We start from the raw sequence: 21,940 nt of genomic DNA, 5'->3' as shown, positions 1-21,940 counted from the left end.
CAATTCGTGGTCCTTTTGTTGGTGGAAGTGGGTTCGCTCGACGATATTCTCGTTGCACTCCGCGATAATGTAGGCCACCAGCTACGATGTTTGTTGTTATTAACATCGTATCAACATCGTTCCCGGTATTTACGTGTAATCCTCGATTGCACACATATCGCGATAGAAAAGATTAAATCGTGCGATTTTTCGAACGATAGGGAGAAAGAGACGCGTGATGAATTACAAAGACGCAATTAATATTTATCATTGAACGAACGAGTCGGGGTCTAGCGACGTAACTCTCGACAGTTCTTTCGCCATTTTCCATTGGTATTCTTCTAACGACCGGATACGTTCGATATATTCCTGAAAGATGTTAACCGTTGCAAAAGATTTATATAGCTATCAATCAGAATCGTGTGAAATAGCGAATTCACCTACCGCATTCGAAATTTATACGCGTTTTCGTATTTTTTTTTTTTATTATTATTATTATTGTTGGTGTTATTTACGATTCGTTTAAATAAGTAAAATTTTAATTTTCGTAACATCGATCTTTTCTGTATTTTCGATCTTATATTATCGTATATGAGTAGTAAGAAAATATTTAATTAAGAAATTTTATTTTTATCGAAGAAAAATTCAAGTATATTTTTCCGTAGATATTTTGAACGAAAATTTTTATTTTTACTTTTTTTTTTTTTTTTTTTTTTGCGTCGACGATATTGAATATAATCATAAAACCGTGTCAAAAATATTATTACAATTGTCTACAGTTGAAGAAATAAAAAAAAAAAAAAAAAAGGAACCAACGTACAAAGAATTAGAAAAGTCTTCTTGACGAAGTAAATGTTTAAATATCTGAAACCCGTCCCTTTTTACCCTCAATTGTTTGTTTCTACTTGCCAACATTACCAGAAGTATCAATTTTCAAACATTAGTTTTATTGCCCAGGCTATTAAAACATTAATTCTATTGCTATCCAATTTACTTTACCTCCATTAAAGAACAAAAGCCTTTCCTCTCCACGACATTGTAAATGGATGAATTCGTGGCGTGTCTCGCTTCGGAACATTGCGAATCGATGCGCATCTCGCTTCAGTTTCTACATTTTAAACGACTATACACACACACACACATATATATAATTCTAAAATACGCGAGAAACGTGTTTACCAATCCATGTGTTTTTCTCTGTCTAACCGCGGGCAAGAATCGATATTAATTGCTGGTACGTGTGATTCGAGGAAACGATCCTTTAAATTGTTTGACCAGCTCGTGATGTATGCGAAACCGCGATATAAACTCGTACGTGTTATTAAGGAAAGGAATGCAAACAAACCGATTGGCGATTCCTTGAAAAAGTTTTACGATTACGTAAGAGCACGCGGAGAAAATTGTACACAATTGGACGCGATAATTATTCAGATCGTTTTTCATTCCCGCCATTTTCTTTCTCCTCGTGTTGTTCGAAAAGCGTTCGAGCCGTCGAATGCGAACGGGATCTAGGTGTGTAGAGGTACATTATTCGAGAATCACCAGAGCGACGCCATAAACTTTCGCGAGAAAGGGGTCTCGGTATAAATATTATGATTATGACTGTATGTCGGACTATAGGGTGTGCGTGAACATAAATAGGAACGAAACGAAACGATCGAGCAATTAAACAGATTTTCCATATTCGTAATCGATATTTACCGCTTGCATCGCGCGTTTATTATTACCCCGTTTTCTTCCATACAACAACACTCGCTTCTAAGATTTTTCGTTAAATTCGTTCGCATTGCAAAATGTTTCTTTTCCTTGACGACGAATGAAATATTTATCGCGGTTAAAAAGAATTCGAGAAAGTTTGTTAATATTTCTTTCAAAAAATATTGAAATATTATATCAGCCAATCCCCTCCTCCCTCGCTGATATATTCCAAACAACTTCGAGTTATAACTGCGAGCAACATTGGCAACATTTCCTTTCGCTACAACCGAAACACAATCTAAATTTCTACTCGTTCACAATTCATTAACCGAGACATCCAAATAAATATATCTAATCCACTCAAACGGACGCTGTATATTATCACCTTTCGTTTATACGTTTCGTTTCGTCGCGGGTAGCAGTGGTTGCTGCACTTTGGAATAGGGATAAATTTCTCGGGCATGACTCACTGTCAAAGGCTAAGCGAATTTCTTTGCGCGGGAGAAAAACGGTAACCGATGAACCGCGACGGTTCGCCTCGTTTAAATCGTCGTCGTTAAATAAGAAGGGAATAGCTAATAGAAATATCATACGATATCGTGGACATTCTGTATCGACACACATCGTGGCAATTGTCGGCCGGGGAAGGAACAAGCGCGCAAAGGTTGTTAGGCAAGGTTGGAAAACGGTTGGAGCGGCATGTCGATTCGAGTTTTAACAAGCGGACGATCGGAACAAATTCAATCGGCAGAAAGATATTTCGTGGAGGGATGCTTTTTATGGTATTATGGGTCGCGTCTTAGAATACGCGGGGGAGGGGAGGGATCTCGCGCTGCAAAGCGGAGGAGAGCGAGAGAGAGAGAGAGAGAGAGAGAGTTTAGCGTGGGTTGAAAATAGCTTGTGGCCGGACTGAGAATGCAGAGACCGTCCGCTATGCACTTGCCACTCGATATTTATACCCTTATAATAGGCAGGTACGTTACGGCCTATCTTTGTCCCCGTGCGGGTCGTAGCAGCACGCCAACCATTTACCTGAAACAATGGATAAATGGATTATCGATTATTCGGCTCTATAAATGTATCGTTGCGTGCAAAAAATAAGAAAAGTGACGATCGACAGTGGTAGGGTGAAGAGGACCGATCGATTTCGATACCATTGAAATTATGCTGAAAGCTGTACGTATGAAATTGGGTTATCCAAATCCTCATTTATAGATATTGTAAAAATTAATACTTGGATACTTAGATTATTGCAACAATTTTTGCCAGAAGGTAGAATCTGATTAAGTATTTCACTCGGGAAGGGGGTTCTGAATGATCCTCTTCTCGCACGCAAGAAGGCACAATTATATTCGTGCGTGCATACAATTCCTCTGGAGCGTGAAATACGAAATGGCGGAATGATTCGGTTGAATCCTCTTCTGTTCGGTTTGCTCTGGTTGGAGCGGACGAGGTAACGTGACAGAAACGGGCATGCCATCTGGAAAGTAACGGTAACGGCACCTGCAATTAGTGCGACAGCCTACTCGTTCGAGTCTTGTTCGCGAGCTGGTCGTTGATGACCTTCCGTCGAGGGGGAAAAACGAGATCTCTCGGAACGTATCGGTTGGCTCGCTCTGGCTAGCAAAAGGACACTCCGTGTATCCGGTTTGCCGTATTCCCCGTGGCCTTTGTCCGCAACGGTTAAACACGCTCGCGTTCCGAGTAGCTCATCCAAGCTTTGAACTCTTGGCGTTTCACTTTTTAAAATCGACGAAAATTGCGACGAATTTCGAGTTGTCGATCTTCTTCCACGATTTTTCCTCACCCTCGATAAAGTTTCTGGATACAGCAGCTGTCTGGTGAGACGGGCAACAGCTGTGCCGCCTGCCGTGGTGCTTCCATTGGCTCGCGCCATTGAACGCGTCCTTTGCTTCTCTCGAGGATACCTACTTCCCGTGACGAGATGGTGTTTCGTTTTACTTAGCATAACAATGCTCCTCGTCTCCGAAAGAAATTCGAGCAACAGCTTCGGTTTTCCCTCTTATTTTCTTTCCGTTAAAAGAATTTCCACAAATTGAACAAACGATGGTTATTAATTAGTTCGTTCCATCTGTTCCGTCGCCGTGAGTCACAATCAGTCACGTTCGGTAAAATTCTAAAAGGCAGTTTTTAATGCGGCATTAAACATTACTAACATCCCCTACGCGCGATGGGGGCGATTATCGGCGATACAGATTCAGCGAATGATAAAACGGTCGTGGCATTCCGTGTCGAGGGTTCTCGAGCTTCCCGTCTCCTTAATTATATTTATCGGGTCGGTCGATCGGAACGGTCGGCGGAACGATCTCGGTTGGATCGTCACGGCCCCTCTCCCTTTCTCTCTCTCTCTCTCTCTCTCTAAGCGAGGAAAAAAGCTGCTTGATCTTCACGGGTGAGAAAATACGATGGTATGCCGCGCGCGCTAACATCAACGAACAAACGTTCCCTTCTTCTCAAGGTCGCTGTGATCATTGTCCGTCCGCTGGCGCGTTGCTCGCTCGTCCGATCGATAACTCTCTTCCCGTGGATCGTGTTCTACAACTCGGTGGAAGCCGCCCAGAGTCGCAGACGAGCCGTAACTCTTGAGAAATAACGAGAAATTCCAGCCATCGTTATTCACCGGTACCGTATTTAGACAGGCTGTGTGCCCGTTACAAAAGGGCCCACGAATACCAAGCGTTTGTGCTCGTTCTCTTTATAGAATAAAGATATCGTTACGCGAGGTCTGGGAGGGGGGGGAAAAAATTTCGAATCTCGATTTCTAACTCGCCGCGGCGAAACGTCGAAATCGAGATGAAATCGTTCTACATTTTCATGCGCGAAAAATGTGCGAGGAGAATTTATATTTTTTTATTATATTCTCGTACGGAAGGAAGGAATCGAGTAAATCTCGAACGAGCGATAAACGTCGCGCTTTTCTCTAGAATGATCTATGGGTCGGGAAGGACTGCGAGTTTTTTTTTGCGAGAAAACTGGTAGGAAAGGTGAAGGTATAGCGCTGTCGAGATATTACGACATGGACTAGCAGGGAGTCGAGCACGAGAGGAGAAGGGCGATCGTTGGCGATCGTTGGCGATCACGATGATCTATAGGTCACGATTTTCTCCTGCCGGACATTTTTCGCTGGAATACGTTGTTCCCTCGTGTCTGAAAAATATGTAAAAAGATAAAGAGGAAATAGTTTTCGTAAAATCGACTAAAATGATCGTAGCTTTTTCAGATTCGTAAATCGCTTGATTCAAAAAGAGAAACAATCAGTTTTTAGATTCATTAAAGTTAATAAAACCTTCTATTTTATTTTTCTTCCGGTATCTTTATTAAATATATCAAGGCATATCGTGTATCGCAACTACGTTTAAAATGCCGATGTATAATTTAAAATCAAGAGGCGAATTTGTACGGATGATATAGCAAAAGAGCGAAAAACAACGAAAAGAGAAATAGAAAAAGAAAAAGTGAGTGGCTTGTTCGTTAATATCGCATATACGACGACCTCGTTACTACAACGCGGTCGCTCCCCTTCGGTTTCCGTTCGGTTAACCGTAAATTACAACCACGACCGGTGTGTAACGAGCATAATGGCGACGGTAGCCGGGTGAAGGTCGGCCAACTCGAGCGAACGACGCAAACAACGATTCCGATCAACCGGCATTTCGTTTATTTCTCGCTAAAAAAAAAAAATCATTTCGGGTGCTTAAAATCGAAAAATCGATACCAAACTTTCTTATCTGATTATCTGATCATCGACTAGAGATCTTGTCTTTGTAGGATTTCGATTCTTTTTTCTTTCTATAATTTTTCTTTCTTTCGTTGCAATCGTCTTTTTAAAATTATTTCGAGTGCGTAGTCCATCCAGAAATCGTACGAAAGTATCTCGGTCTAACTATCCTGTTCGAAGGTGTCCTACTTCTCGAGCTACATACGTACATACATCCGATCATTGTGGTTCCGCGTATCCATTATGGCGTGCATTGGAAAAGGAATAACCTTGCCCGCATTTTCTATCGTGTCGCAAGATAATCATTTCGGCTCGCTGAGACAATCATTAAACCTATGCGGATACTATATCTAATTTTTTCGAATGTATTCGTATCTCAAAATGATCTCGATATTTACTTTTTGCCAAAAAATACGTAATATAAATTTCGATATAAACTTGAATAACCAATTGATTTTCGATAATTCGATAATTCATTTAATCGATTTTCAATCAAGTTTATCCATATTAAGTAAGATGCAATTAGATGAATGATCACGAAAACGAGATAGAGAATCTTTGTAATTATAGATTATTCCGTTATACGTGATCTGATAAAATAAATCTAAATCGAAAAATAATACGAATCAATTATACAGTTTATTATTCGAGATTTCGAGATTCGAATATATATCGAATGTATATACGAATATATATCGATTCGATGAATTTTATATTATTTTTTTCTTTATACGGAAAAACGTAATTATCGTATTAAGATTGTTATTCTCGCAACTTATACCTTTCTTTATCGCGTTTAAAAAACTTCGTTTTTCCTCCTCTTGAGGAAAAGACACAATGAAATGTCGAAATCTCGAATGGTCGACAAAAGAAAGGAGTGGAATAAACCGTTCTCTGATCGGCGCTCGACAAAGCCGATCACCCACGCCTCACAGGAATCCCAAGGGCGAATTCGTGTCTCTCGAATCACTTACACCAACCGCGGTCGATATAGTCCGGCGATATCGCTTTACCGGTATCCTTTCTCTCTCTCTCTCTTTCTCTCTCTCTGTCCCAGATTCGATGCTATACGATGCACACAGTACATGACTGTAAACATCAGGACCAGCTGTGCATGGCCCTTGTAACGCAATGCGGGTCAATCGATCGGGTATTGTGTTCGCGAAGCTTCTCCATGAATACACTCACTTCGATTGGAAGGCCGTTCGTCCATAACACTCGCGTTTACCTTTGGTACGCGTTAATTAACGGAAATTTACGAAATCATCCACGACACTCGCCACGCTCACAACGACGACAGCAACGAATACGTAATTGTCTAAGTATGTAGGCCAGGTGAACTCTCGTGGAAGACTATGACTAGATCGATGACGAATGCACTTATGCGCGATAACGAAACTTCGGCCCCGGAATCTCCATTGGCTCGTTCAAGGCTCTTCGTTTCGGCGTTATGCCAATGACGTCAGCCGCGTGAAAGTTTCACGCGTAACTCGTATTGCAATTAAATAGCGTCGTTCAAGCCTGCGCATGCGCCTTGGTAAAATAATCCGTGTCGGTAAGAAGGGTCGCGCTAAGTCGAAGTGTCATGGCCGCTTTTTCCGCAGAGGAAACGAACTCGCGCAAATTTTTCACGATTCCGCGACTTGTGGCAAATATCACGTTCGAGTTGAGATTCCGTTCGAGACGAGAAGTCACCGTGACGGAGATACGGAGTGCGCGCAACGCTATATTTGGAAGTGGTTGCAAGGATTTTCGCAATTCTTCGGTACACGTACACGTGGCTGGTGCACCGCGACCGCGGTCGTGAAAGGTGCGCCGTGAAAAGTTTACGCGTTGTTCGAGGCACGGCCTTTTCAAGCCTAGCAACAGAAACACATCGGTCGTCAGCTGAAACACGAGAATTCGTTCCCCTCGACACGCACATTCTTCGTTCCAGGGACTGACAGCTGACGAGCCAGTCTGTGCACGTTTCTCGCACGCAATCACCGGCTTGTGCACGGTTTCCCTCCGCCCCGCCATTCCTGCGACTTAAATAATCCCGAAGGTTGTTTCGTATCGCGGTCTCGCTTTTACTACTGCGCTTATTGTACGTTAATCCAAAAAGAGGAAAAAATAAGTATGTATGGGGAATAAAACTTGCATTTATATCCACGTCGAGATTCTTTTCTCTCGAAGGAATGTAAGGTGAAACGCGTAAAAACTGCAGTCACACCTGTGGTGTCTCTATAGCTATGACACGAGATATTACATTCCGTTGTAAGTACACCGCATTCCGAGAGAAAGGACGGCAAACTTGTAGGAAATAAACGTGTATATCGATACGTGGGCGTGGACTCGTCGTAAAAGAGTGGATTTCATCCATATTTTCTTCGTCTATTTTTTTTCTCGCAAACTAGTGCGAATGGTGTCGCTCATGCTCGTAACGGACATAAAATACAGTTCTGTGATAGTTAGATATATACGCGAGGCTATTCGAACTCGGCTGTGACTGCGCCAGACATATTTTTATTTGCCCAGTTAGCGTCAAATATCGTGGACAGATGTGGTCGATTATTTTACTCGATTTATCATTCTCTTCGCATATCGACGATAGGAAAGAATAGTGGCAATCGAATCGAAATATGACAGTATCTCGTTTCACGTCAGCGAATTTTTCGATCCGACTCGGAAAGCGGAAATTTTATCTTGATATTTTGGAATATCATGGAGAGAAATCGATTCGATCTCGAAATCGATTTATTTCATCGCCTTCACTCGATTAACGATTGTGCACCATTCGAACTTCTTACCATCGATCTCGTATGTATTTCTGTATATATTTCTTCTCAATATTTTTATTACTTTTATCGAACGATGAAAAGAAGTTTAAAGAAAAGAATGATCGAAGAAAAGAAAGGAAGAGAAAATATACGAAGTCAATCACGAAAGTAGATCGGAAACGGACAGTCGACCCGTTAACGAAAGGTCTGCATAGCCCAAACACGATGACACGAACCGTCTAACTGTCGCTTCCTCGTTCGTAAGCCTTTGTCGTGCTCGTTCGCGAGATTGGGACGTGTCCTCGTTTCTCCTCAACTTCTTCCTCGAAATCAATCCATCTTGGCATTTCCTCTTCCGATAGCGAAGACGAATACTTCCGTGATTATATTAACGAGCAAACACAACAACTCAACCTCCTTTTCACGCGTAATTGTATTATGTTAAGCCTTTTCGAGTGTTATTCTATCTCGACTTTCGTTCGATGTTGTTTTTTCAACGATCGATAAGTACACGATGAAAGGTGGGTGTCCGTGCAGACGCGTGTTCAGCGTGTGTACGGAATATTTTTATGTGGGATGGTTGGTGATGACCCAAATGCCGTGAAATGATCGCGTGGGACGTTCGACGGTCTTTCTTTCGATTCCATACGCTCGACTAATTATGATTCTTCGTAATTATCGGCTTCTTCACCCCGTGAATGTCATTTTTCGACGTTAACCACGATGCTTTCCCCTCGAAACCTGCAATTTTTTTTTTTTTTTAACTTTTACGCACCTGTTGCACAGTTTTCACTTTTTCACCGTTTATATATCGCGTTTATGTTTATTCATGTTTTCTCCATTGTGGGTAAATTCAGATATTTCTATCACGTTTGATGGATTAAAATTCATGAATTTTTTTTTGAATTCCGATAAAAACAACATTTGAATTCTAATCTTTTTAAATTTTATTTCATTTCGTTGTTATTAATTTTCATGTATCAATACGATTCGAAAATGTGGCAAACACGGATAAGTCGATTCTGGATCACGTTTAGTTAGCACAGTTTTCTCTTCGAGACGGTGAACGTTGTCGAGGCCGTAGACGTGGCGCCGATTTAAACGTTCCTCCGTTCCGCTCGAGCTGAAAGCCGCGCACTGTTGCTCGCCAACGTCTCGAGCCTCGATCTCTGCGGTCCATTGCAAAATAAGTACGATGTGTACGAGTTGCTAGTTCATTCTCTCGAGAGAAACGCGATTCGAAAAGGAGAGCTACAGATGCAGGTAGCAATGGGATTAAATTAAATGTGTTATTAAATCCGATGCACTCATTTATCGAATATTAATGAACTAGTAAGAAATAATAATTTGTTTTAGTATTTCAATTTTCATAGATTAATTTCGAAATGATACTTGCCAAATTTATTTATAAATATTTAGAACGAATTGAATTCACTGAATTCTCACAATAAATTTTGAGAAATTATTTGTAAAAACTGTTCAAAAAACAATATTTTCAAACTAAAAAAAAAAAAATAATAATTTTAATTTAATCGTACATTTCAAAAATAACTAACTTCCAATAGATATTTATCAAGTCACGAATTCGTCACGTTTTTTATATATAATTCAAGAAATAGCACAATGATTTCTAACAACTCATTATCAAACAACTCGATTCAAATTTTATCTATCAATGTTCTGGAAATACTCGCGCAAAATTCAAAAATTCTACTCAAAAAAGTATCTCCTCCTTGTTCACAATAAATTCGAATCTCGAATCAACGAATCTTCCAATTGTTCGCGATGGGCTTTTGATCCCATCACTAAAATACGAGCAGACCTTCCGATTTTGTTTCCAAATACTTTTTTCGCTTCTCCTTTACTCGCATAATCGTCCCCGATCTTCCATCCTACTCGCGATACGCTTAGACCCAACACTAGACTGCACGAATAAACTGCAGAGACACAGACGAGCAACAACGAATCGCGACCCGACTAATATCCGCTTAATCGAATCGCCTCTTACCTTCCACGCGTCCTTGCGTAAGCGGCTCGACGACGGTCTTTGTCCTTGTTATTGTGTCATCGCGAGTAATGGGTACGATAGGCCGCTTCTCGGGCAAGAGGCGTGAGCGGTTGGCTGTTGTATCTACCGGTGTGGAAACTACGTTTAAAAGGCAGCCTCGAAAGCGCCACGTGGGCGCTCACCTTCGATCGGCTCGGCTCTGCGCGTCACAAACATTATCCACGTGAGAAAATTTCACGGTATTTCGGTGTACGCCGCGCGTTACTAATCGCGCGTAGGTTTTAATTGGGCTGTGTATATGCGCCGTGCTTGTTCCACGCGTGTCACGTGGGTGAAACGGCACCTATCCTTCGCTTCTCTTTGTTCTCTATTCGAACGGTTTATCTTTGCTCTTTCGCGACGCGGATCCTCGATTTTTTTTTTTTTCTTTTACGTTTAATCTTTCTCGGTGAAAAATATTCGATCACTTTTTAACGCAAGATCGATATATTTGAAATATTCGATTGCTAGATTGAATGCTTAGTTTGGATATTTTTTTGTATATCACGCGCACGGATTATTGTGTATTCGTAAGTGCACGAACAAAAATCGTTAAATTATAATATAAGATACACATACTTTGTTTTTTAATAAAAAATTTTCAAATAATTTAAGTTTTTTTTTTCTAATTTTAGAAGGATTAATTTATTAAAAATTTATGGAAAAATTGTGATTCGAAAGATTTTCAAAGATATAAAAATCTATGAATTTGAGAAGAAACGATCGAATATTTTTCCTTCAAAGGTCGTATAACGATCAGGAAACGAAACAGGGTTCGCTGATCAACCCTGTCCTAGCCGCAGCTCTACAAACCTAGATTCCCAACCCGAGAGTTGGCGCGAATATCGAGTGGATTAAAAAAGCGAAGCCAAACCAGTCCTCCCTGTCGTGAAACTTTTCTCGGTTCTGCGCTCGAACGCCGCGAAATCGGCATATAAACGGCCTTCGACCAGGGGGAGAGGAATTCTCAAACGAATCGAGGAGTGAAATTTTACCGCCTTTCACCGTTTGCATGCCTTTTCGATCGAACCTGACATCGCTGTCTCTCACTCTGCCCCCCCTTTCTCACTGCCCCCACGGTTTACGTCTTGTAACCACCACCACCACCACCACCTCGTTTGTCCACGGAACAACACTCGCATTTTTGCGGTGGATGCGTCACAGCATCTCTCGGTGGCACGCGTTCTAACGTCACGAAATCGCAAAAACTGCCCCGGATACATGGGATTCTCAGAGCAGGAACAGCGTTGGGACGTGATACCGGGCTATTTTTGGAATCGTTTGCTTGTTTCGATCGAACATATCCTGTTCGACGAGCAAACGTTATTTCCCAGATTGTATTTTTATATCACAACTCCTCTTTGTTCGCTTGCTCATTCAGGAAATAAGCTTGATCGTTGGTATCATTGCTTCGTTGTGTATCGATAAATAATAAAATATTAGATATTTGATGTCGTTTTCAAGAAGACTTGCCTTACAATCAAGTCACGATACACGAAAGCTAAACTATCGAGGATCCTCTTAAAAAACTGATGTTATACGATTTTTAATTCGAGTAAAAAATAGCGGAATCAAGTACTCGATTTGTTGGTTGTTCATTCATAATGCGGCCGTGTTCGATTCACCTTATTTGGGAGAAGATTCTTGGGGGCCGTTTGACGCTTGTAAAGGTGCGCGAGTCCGAAGCTAAATTTAAAGATCGAAAGGTTTGGTGGTCTCTCTTCCACCTCGGCTCGCTTCCAGATTCGCCGGGCGAATGCACGAGTATACAAATATATCGCAGGCGGCGTGCACATACGCGTTCCCCCGTGCATTCCTCAAGAGTGAGCGTTGTATTATCAACTGGCGCCGCCGCTCTTTCCATGCTCTCAGGAAATACCGTGGACGAAAAAACGAGGTTCGTTTTCGCGAGGTTCCGTTCTCCATTAACTTTTCCCTCTTCCACGACCATCCTCCATTACAAGTTTTTCATACCGAAGATTTATTCATAGTAAGAACGAGAAATGATAGTTCGATTCTTATATATAGAATCTTGTACTCGATTATATTTGAAAGTTAAAAACAAATCGGATGTATTTACAAGTAGTTCGTGATTTATTCCTCGTTTATTCCTCTACTTGCTTGCCATATTGACGAATAATAATTGGTTCACGATACAATTAAATTAAGAGGAATAATACGATTTTTATGAGCGAGCCGGATCCTCGTTTCTTTTTCCATTAGCTGGAAAGGAATAATAATATAATCGGTATATACGATCAATATCGAATGTTCATGGTACGTGCTAAAATATATACATATTTTCTCTGTACGAATAATTTTAGAATATATATTTTAGTTGGAATCGTTAATGTCGATTGATTGGAAGTACACAGTGGTTATCGGTTGATAATTGTCGAATCTACGAGCCTTGAACGCGAGCCGCGAGGTAATCGTCGTGTGTCTCGATTTGTTAACGATAACAACGACAAAAAAAATTGTTAAAAAATCGAGGATAATCGGAAAATTGTTAGACGAGGAAACGATACGGGGAAGAAGGATGAAGAGACAGACGGTTTGGAAAAGTGTGTCGTGTGCGAGTTTTAGAGCGAACATCGATGAAGAGCGAAATTCAAACGAGATGGCTGGTCAATGGCTGAAAGAGAGGGCATGCCTGAAAGAGGATATAAGCGATGTACAACGCTGCAGGAAGTAGGTAGTGAATCGCGGCTGTAATAAAACGGAACTCGTTTTCTGACCTCTGGCCATTTAATCGCCACGGTGAATTTCGCCTTGGACAGAGGACTTGTGTGTATATGTGCGTGTGTTGATCATGTCAAAACTGATGGTATCTTACAAGCATTCACAATTCGATGCTTTTTTGAAATGAAATTATCATTCGTTTAAAGAGAAACTTTGTGCAACTATTATTCTTTTAGATATTCTTCGTTCCACCTTCTACGAAGAAGAGGTTACCCAAATGATTATTAGTTAATTTTAGGAAAATAACGATTGCAAGTTATAATATATTTATAGCACGTAGTAACCGAAACGAATGCGATTCGCTCTCAGAAAATTTGAGGTTAGAAAAGTAGCGTCAATGTCAGCCAGCAATTCGAAACTATATAATAAATGACATTTCTTCGTAATTTTTCTTCGCTTGTTGGTTTTTTCTTCTTCTAATTAAAAATAAATATGGAATATAAAACAAACTTTGATCCGAATGGCCATGATGGTCCAGGATTCAGAAAATGTTTTTTTATTATTATATATATATATTATAATTAGTATCCTTTTCTTATTAATTAATTCACCACTTTTCATATAATAACGATTTACTGTGATAACTCGAGAGAAAGACGAAACAAGTTGCGATACAATAATTCAATTCGATTATCTCACCAAGTGTTCGGTATCAGAGTTGTAACAATAAAAAAGTTCTAAAATCTATAAATTGCACGAACGTTCCACGAATCTTGGAACGACGAATTACCAGGCGCGCTAATTTTACGAGGATTCGAGCCGCATAGCATTCGAATCTCTCGTCGACTCGCTTTCGCGTTTCAAGAACTTCGAAACGAGTTTCCCCGGTAAAACGTCTATTCGTGTATCGCGTTCACGTTGCAAATTGCGAGGAACAAGTGGCGCACGCGAAGGGGCCTAGGCAAAACCGAAAGGGAATGAGTTTTTAACAGTCGCGGTAAAAGCGTTTGTGGCCCTTTCTCCTTTCGAGGAAGCCGTTCCGGCCAACAAAAATCCCGAGGGGATTTCATCTTTTGTCGGTGAAATTTCTCGTCGATAGAACGCTCGTCCAGTTCTCTACGATAGCCTTTACCCCCCGTAAAAGTCCGTTTATCATGAGTAATCCCTACGGAATTTCGCTTCGAAAAGTGGCTTTCCTGCGAAACGGCTGTCCGCCGGCGATCCTCGTCAAACTCGAACCGCGCATGCGCTCTTCTAAAGCCCCCCTCCTTCCCCCCCCCTCCCTCGTTTCCTTTCTTCCATGGACACTGGGCGCTGCAACGTTTACTGGAACACGGCCAAAAGGAAGGAAAAACCCTTCATCCTTTCATCCACGTTTTCAAAGACTCGTGTAATATTCGTGGAAGCCCGCTTTGTGACGCGCCAAAACTTTTTTTCGGCCAAAAACGCCGTGAATCCCCTAGACCGGAAGATGAAAGACTGGCCGACCGTTCGCTCGCTTCGCTGTGGCGGCCTCTCCCCTCCCCAAGTCCCTTTCCCAATTGGAATCCCCAATTGCTCCTACGCTCGAGTCCCTAGACGACAGTCCTTCTCGATCATCGCTCGATCTTGGCCAGAGAAACACCGATAATGCGAGTAACCTTCATCCGGTGGACCGTTACTCTGCCCTGTCGGGCCCGCCGGCTACGGTTATCCAGGTCTCTGGGTCCCCCGATCGTCGCGACACAGAGGTGAGGACGACGTCTCGAGATCCTCCTTCTCCGCACACCTACTCTCTTACATCTTCGAGCACACCTCGAATCTCGCTGAATCGTTTCCTCGAGAAAAGAGAGAGAGAGAGAGAGAGAGAGAGAGAGAGAGAGAGAGAGAGAGAGAGAGAGAGACGTTGCGAGGCGAAATTCCATGGCGAATAGGGAAAATCCAAGGTACTTCCGATTCGGTTCGAGGTCAGAATCGGCTGGAGATGCGTGGCGAAGGCTTCGATGCCTTCTCGCGTGACCGCCGGTGTTCCGCAAGTAGGCCACGTGCAAAGTAGGCCTCCTCATCTCACCTTTTCCATCCTCCGTCTGTCTCGTTTCGACCGATCGAGTGCGTGGCCATAAATACGTTACATTACGGGCGAAATACTCGAGCGAGCGAATTAAGTTTTGTTAAGTTAAGGTTCAAGGGTTAGATCGAGAATCGTTTCTGATGCATCGACTGGTAGCCTCGATATCGAATATAGCGATTGCTCATAGCCTCGTTGCAAAATTTAATTTGTTGTTGAATTGTATGTATATATATATTATAAAATGTTATCGAACATTTTTTAACGAGTTTTTCAAATAAATATTCGGGACGAAAATATCGATATTTTTTTATTACATACCTCGACTTTCATTTCTCGACTAAATTTGAGCACAGTTCGATAAAGTGAGATGAAAGTAAGATACGTTATAAATATAGATACTAGACTAGAGAAATCGAGATGCAGTGTGCCGATGTTTGTATAAGATTCGCAAGAAAATTCGGATTTTATATTTCTTTAACACTGCGATCATATATCGAGTTATTCTTCATTATTTGATACGGAACATTTACACATCGATGATGTATGATGATATATGGGATACGCAGCTAATGTTCTCGGTCGTAGATATAGCCATAGATTCGAAATGTCACGTAAGTAATCGTATCGACCATGGTTCTCGAAGGAGGCCGACTCGGATCGACGACTGCCTTTCTCGGTTTCGTCACATATATATCGTTACCAATCTCGCGTCACGACGCGGGATACGCGAATTCGTGCGTGGGTTCCGCGATACTGGCCGAAACTCGTCGATCGTGCCGCCAAGAACTGTCCAATTACCGTGACCGAAGCACGGTATTAATGAGATCATGTCTCTGCGGCGAGCAACCAGTTTTGAAAGCTGCTTGATTTATAGTCTCGGTTTCCTTCGAAACGCGATTAGGTATCGCCGATACTAACCTGCGAACGACAACCCTTCTACTACAGGATCTCGCCTGTTGTGCTCGTGAACGACCTTATTTCGATAACTTGCGACACTTTGGGTCGTGACGTTTTTACGAAATACCTTGAAATCGCTCGTAAATCACGCTTTACTTCTTTAATTCTCAATTGTCGTTCGAGATTGCAAATTCAATGTTGCGTTAAATTTAGCAGATCGGAGAGGTTTCGTTTCCTTGAAAATGCAAAATAGCAATGTTTGGTATTGATGTGAGCAGCACATATTATCGAGGACAAATTGTGACATTGAATATAATGGTTAATCGAAGGAATCGCGGTTTTACGAATTAGTCATTTCTATCGTGCAGTTCATCATGTTGTGCACACAGTGATGGGAATATAAATAGGAATAATTTTTAACTTGTATTTATGTAAAAACTAAGTAAGAATTTTTATATTTTTGGATATGTAAATATGTAAAATGAAGAAACGAAATTTTTTAGTAGGTTAATTAGTAATAGAATTAATTGAATTAGAAAAAAGAACTTTCCTATTTATATATTTATACTGTATATAGATGCCTGTTAAATCTTTTAATTTTAATTATAATTTTTAGTGGATTTAGATAATTCTAATGATTGCAATTTATTTCAACTGAAAAATATTAAATCAGAAATACATATATCATATAATGATATTCTGTACTTACATTACACATTCTCTCGATATAAATGATGATAAATCGACGAAAAAGGAACAAATAAAAGTACGTGAAGTATTTAGAGATGCGAATGATCTATAATAATAGCCATTGAATTCGTAAACAAAGCGTATTCGAGTCTGGAACTATTCGAGAATCGAAATCGATTGAAACCTCGCTGTTGATCATGGATTTTTTATGAGCGATGTTGAATTAACGATCGATCGCCAAGGTTTGAGAATTTTAATTATTCGTTGAATATTATGCACACATTCTGACTTCTGTGAAAATGTTTCACATATCGGGAAATGGACGTGACTTTCGCTTCCTAGAATCAAAAACAGATGCAATGTAATACGCGTACGTTCTGCGTTGCATCACGTAGTATTAGAATCGATACCCCAGTATTGAATCTACAAGTTTTAGATACTTGGTATCATTTTTCACTAAGATAATATCAAACCAATATTATATCGAATCAAAAATCTAGCTCACAAAGTTAGTTTTAGAAGATATTTGTTAATATTTTATAATTAGAATAAAAAATCAAAAGTAAAAGTCAATAAAAAGAATAGACATAACTAAAAAAAAAAAAACGAGATAGATGCAACAAGAAACAGTCATAAATGTTTTGTAAATATCGAAGTAAAGTATTAAACGATAAAGTTTCTGATTCGATATTGTATTGATTTAATATAGTTTTATAAAAGATATCGTTATAAAAAAATAATATCAAGTTATCTAAAACATTAATACCTAACCTCTTACTAAGTAAATATTTTTGTATCGAATCATCGATTTGAATATTGTAAAATATCGATTCAACCCACTAACCTCACAATGTCCACGTAATATTTCTCGTAACTGATGATACTTCTCAGAAAGGCGGAAGTTTGGCCTTTGAATCGAAGTTTCCAAAGATGCGTCATATTCATATACGATGAAGGGAGCATAAATGAAGAAACGAGGGAGAACTGAAAAACGCAGGAGCAGGTTAGTGGCTCGGTTGAGTCATGAACACGACCAGTCGAAACGACGTTTCGCCACGCATCGTGCGTGCAGGTTGTACACAGAGGGCTTACCAAACGATACGTATCTATGCTCGAGCGGCTGAGTCACGTGGGAAGCATGCGTGAAGCTATTCCTCGGCAGGTTCGGTGCTTACCCTTACACCCGCCCTCTTCCTTCCCTCGCCATTCTCTCTTTTCCTTTCTTCGTTTCCTCCCGCTGTTTCCAAGCGAACAAGCGAACCGAGGAACGAGGCAACGAATCGCGCCTCGCCTCTGCACATCACATCAATCGAATTACTAGAAATTGATTTCAATGTATCGATCTTGCCCGTAATCTATGCATCAGACGTTGATCGATCTTACCAATTGAATTGCATTCATTAACGACTCATGCAAGACCGCGAACACGATTTCGTCTCACTGCACAGAAGCTGTGTGAAGTTCCAACCTTATCCGTTGTTTAATGCGCAACTAAACTTAATGCGTTTGGTTGATAATTATTATCCACTTAATTATTGAAAAATAACAAGAACAAAATTCGATCGACTCTCACGTTTCTCACGTTCTCGCACACTTCCGCCATATTGTAGTTGGACTAGAGTTGCGACTATCGATTATCGACATTTAATCGATATTCAGCTTTTGATATATCGATATTGTTAACGAATAGAAATAAATAATAAGTTATTATTTTTTTCTTATTGATTATTATTAAGATACATAAAAATGCTATTTGTAATAAAACTTGCAGTAAAAATAAATTTTATTGAAAAATTATATTAAGCTATTTCTAATCCATTTATATTGGTATCTTAATGATATTTTAAATATATCAAAAAAAGCAATGAAATATCGTTAATTCGTGAATAATCGTTAACAATATCTTTAAAAATAGGATTCTAATTATTAACATCTGCTATCGACATTTTGACGATATTATCGACATATCGAGTTATCGACAACATATCAATATTATCGATATTCGAAGGATTCAAAAACCAATTACTATAACTAACTTATTAGTCCTGAAATCTCTTTATTGTTTAAATTTTTGATCGACAAATCAATTAAATAACTATATATTTATATGCACAATCAATAGTTTAGTATTAATTTTATTGATAACGGTATCGACAGTCACGATTCTAACGATTTAAACAATGTTAAGAGGATTGGTGCTAAGAAATTGAAGTAACTTTGAGGTCTTCCAAGAAACCACTGCGAAAAACCTGTATTCTCACCATGTCTGCCTTGAAAAGGCGGCACAAACAATCCGTTGGTAGTAGCGGCACTGCGTCTTAGTTTGTCCTAAGTGGACGAATCGCTTCGGGCAATTGGAAGCTATACCTCGGAGCGACCAACTTAAATTACAAGTTGCGCATGCAGAGATTTCGATGCAACGGTTCAATTGGCGGCATTATGTAAATATTTTACTAGGGAGGATGGAATTAGAAGTCTGAACGGATCTCGACGCAATAATAAGAGCATTCCAATTAAGTGTAGGAAAAGAGCAATCTCGAACATGAAATCGCGAATATCCAATAACGTTAATCGGGTAATGAAAAGAAAATTTATCTTGTTACATAGTGCGGGATATAAAACAGAGGAAGTATTTGAGAAACGTGTCACACGTCGTAGTCTTGATAGAAATGATTCATTATTCATTCAATTGTAAATTACCTATCTATTGGTCTCCGTATGTACCAACATATGAATAGTAGAGAATCGACACGAGTTGTCGTTTTCCGCGAAAAACCATCGACAAAAAACCGTGTCGAGCGATTTCTCGGAATAAGGCGTCGACCAGTCTGGTTCTTTGGAAGTTGATGGCAGTTGTAGAAACGATTTTGTCATTACCACGGTCTCGAACTCACGAGCACAATGCCGTGAAATGATTTGCACTTGAATACCAGGTCTCATCCGTTTTCAGACCGGATGCAGGTCCCGCCTTGCCCCGGATGCGGTCCCTTTGCCGCATGGACGCTCTCGTTCGTCTCGTTCAACCATTTCGTTTCGTCAAACTTCCATTTCTGTTATCTTTTTTTTTTTCTTCTTTTCTTTTCTTTCTCGAGAACTCGGCCAATCTTGATCGAAAGGATCGCGATAAATTGGATTCAGGTTTTCGTTACTTCTGCTCTTTCGACCATTTCGCATTGGCCATTTGCTTTCCTCTCTTAAACCGAAACGCGACGTGAAACGCGCCCACGCGTCTCACACACACAAATACCCTACGTATCCTTTCATTTTTCACCCGAGCTATAAATCACGACCACCTCGGCCTCTCGAGTTAATCGTTCATTCGGAAAACTCATTAAGTCCCTCGTGAACGACTTATCTCCGCCAATAATTATGACGTTAATAACCTCGCCACTTTATTGTCCGCCTTCTTCAAGTCGCAACATGTGGCCAATATTTTTATTCGAACGTTCCGCGAAAACCGCGCTTGCGCCGTGTTGTTAAGCATATTTTCCTCGTGGAAAACATTCGAATATTTTATAATATCGAATCGAACAAAATTATTCGCAAGAGATTTGACGAACAAGTGTCGAATGAAAAGCAGCTTTCGTTTTTCATTTACCAACTTTACAAGGGTCGTTAATTTTTTCGCACAACTTTACCCGATTCAATTCTCTCTCAATTTTCTCGTCTAGCGAGCACACGATCGTTTTCGCCGCGAGTTCACACGCAAGTGCATTCTAATCGTGAAGGAAAGAAGCACAGGTTCTTCGAAGAAGCCAGAAGAATGATAAATTATAATACTGAAGTAGCGAGTGGAAGAAAACACGAGGAGTATCGGCGAAGCAATTAAAGTCAAGTTAAAGCAATAAATCGAAACGGCGATACGGGGAACTCGCGATGCACGGCAAAATATAGTGGATTCATCAGGAAAGAAGCTATCACGGCTAACGGTTGATAGATGCAACTTCCAAGAATAGAACGTCCTTAAGGTGGCTACGCTTGACCCATCTGGAATACTACCATTTGCTTTTCATTCTGGTTTCCTCATCGAGAACGTGTGAAAGAATCGCTTGTTCTCACGTCGCGATAAAAATGAGGAGAGAGAGAGGGGGGGGAGAGAGAGAGAGAGGGAGGGAGAGAGAAAGGAAAAAACGAAAAATGAAAAAACAAACTGTAACTAAAGTTTACACGTATTTTTATAGAGTTACGCGTCATGCATTATGCATACAGCTAATTTTATTTTGACGCGCGTCATAAACACTCGGTACCAACTCGGATAGATTATCGTCGTCTCGTTTCACGATAACTCGAATCGAAAGCGGCGAGAAATGACACGCTTTCTGGGAACAAATTGCGATCGAACGATACAACGACGATAGCAAGGATAAAGCGAGCCTCCTCTCGAGCCCTCGTTACTGCTTTGACCACGATGCAAGTGTATCTCTCCCCTCCCCTCCCCTCCCCATTATGATCCTAATTGCGCGCGCAACGAACGCTTGTAAAATAATCAAAGATGGCCGCGTCCATGAAGCTTTCCTTCGTGATTAAGTTGCGTTTCGACGTGGCACGGGGCCACGGAACGCGGAATTTTTGCCGATTGTTTTGCGGAACGGCCTCGAATCAGTGGTAATTGATAACCGGTTTCTCTCGAGCTGGCTCCCTCTCTCGTGTCGGGGGTATCGAGACGACGCGCTCCTCCTTAATGAATTCACCTGATTGGACGCGTATCTTTCATCGCGTAGATGCTCGAAATGTTTGCGAATTACGAGCAAGAGAAAAACGAGAATCTCCGTCGATCTCCACGGAGAGGGGAAGAGGCGGTGTTTGAGGAAGGGCGCGTTACGCGGTGAAACGTGTCTCGAACGCGGCCGCATTCGTGTTTAGAACAATAAAGAAAATGGCAAAGCGCGCGCGATACAAAAACGGCTAGCGGATTCGCAGTTAAGCGTCGTCTAAGATAATTGCGACACGCTTAAGTACTTGTCACAATTTCACGTGGTCGCCGGCTTTCGCTGGCAACGATGAAAACCGGCAACCGAGCGAGAGAGAGAGAGAGACAGAGGGAGGGGGAAGAAGGTAATAATCGTTAGTCTCTCTCTGCAAAGCGACGTTACGTCACACGGCCGAGTTTCTACCCGTTTAACGACGATTGCTCCGACTATTCCGCGATCGATGCCCCCACTCCCCACACCTTATTCCCCGCTTCTTTCTCCACGGATACGAAATCGAGTTAATTTCGCCCGTCATTTCCATTAGAAAATAACACGCACGCCTCGCAGGATTAACTCGATCGACCTCGCTCGCTCCATCATCGTCCACTGACAATTTTCGACCACCATCGATCGAGCGTACAATTGGACTTGGCTTGCTTTTCGCTACGGTTCATTCCCCTTTCCAGGAATCAAAGTCCATTCGTAATT

At 41.0% G+C, this 21,940-nt stretch overlaps 1 protein-coding gene and 1 long non-coding RNA gene across 3 annotated transcripts in view; one reads left to right on the top strand and one right to left on the bottom strand.

Moving 5' to 3' along the window:
• LOC100869232 (serine/threonine-protein kinase 17B) overlaps positions 1 to 21,940 on the top strand; it is a 54,099-nt gene that overhangs the window by 8,252 nt on the left and 23,907 nt on the right. The gene's annotated exons all lie outside the window — the stretch shown is intronic.
• LOC116414647 (uncharacterized) lies at positions 16,478 to 18,158 on the bottom strand. Its single transcript, XR_004225179.2, has 4 exons — positions 17,925 to 18,158; positions 17,634 to 17,858; positions 17,386 to 17,525; positions 16,478 to 16,879 (listed from the first exon to the last, which is right to left on the bottom strand). It is a non-coding gene; the product is annotated as an uncharacterized LOC116414647 (long non-coding RNA).

Source organism: Apis florea, unplaced genomic scaffold (genome assembly GCF_048593485.1).
Source record: "Apis florea isolate Af1SG1 unplaced genomic scaffold, ASM4859348v1 contig_2989_pilon, whole genome shotgun sequence".
NCBI lineage: Eukaryota > Metazoa > Arthropoda > Insecta > Hymenoptera > Apidae > Apis > Apis florea.
Note: the sequence above shows the minus strand (reverse complement) of the source record. Positions and strands in the feature narration are given on the sequence as shown.